This window comes from Penaeus monodon, chromosome 19, assembly GCF_015228065.2.
Source record: "Penaeus monodon isolate SGIC_2016 chromosome 19, NSTDA_Pmon_1, whole genome shotgun sequence".
Classification (NCBI taxonomy): domain Eukaryota; kingdom Metazoa; phylum Arthropoda; class Malacostraca; order Decapoda; family Penaeidae; genus Penaeus; species Penaeus monodon.
This window is the reverse complement of record NC_051404.1, coordinates 33,796,370-33,796,682: the sequence shown is the minus strand read 5'-3', so window position 1 is coordinate 33,796,682 and position 313 is coordinate 33,796,370.

The following is a 313-nucleotide window of genomic DNA, read 5'->3' as shown; positions in this document are numbered from 1 at the left end:
ACATACACCTGCACACCCTCCTTTGTGATGCCGCATCAACGAGTATTAACGACTCAAATATAGACCAGACTTTACGAAAAAAAAAAACAAAAAACTTCTGGATTCCCTTTGCAGCCTATTTCGCCAGCAAAAATCCCCGGAAATACCAGGTGATTCCGCTGCATATTGGTAACAGAGGATAAAAGAAGAGCAAAGATAAGAGACACAAAGTTTAGGATTTTGAAGTTGTAAAGGAACCTGGATTTACTTAGGGTAGTTTCGACTTAAAAGAAAAAAATATGGAAAGGACAAGAATGCAAGCTGTTTATGAAAT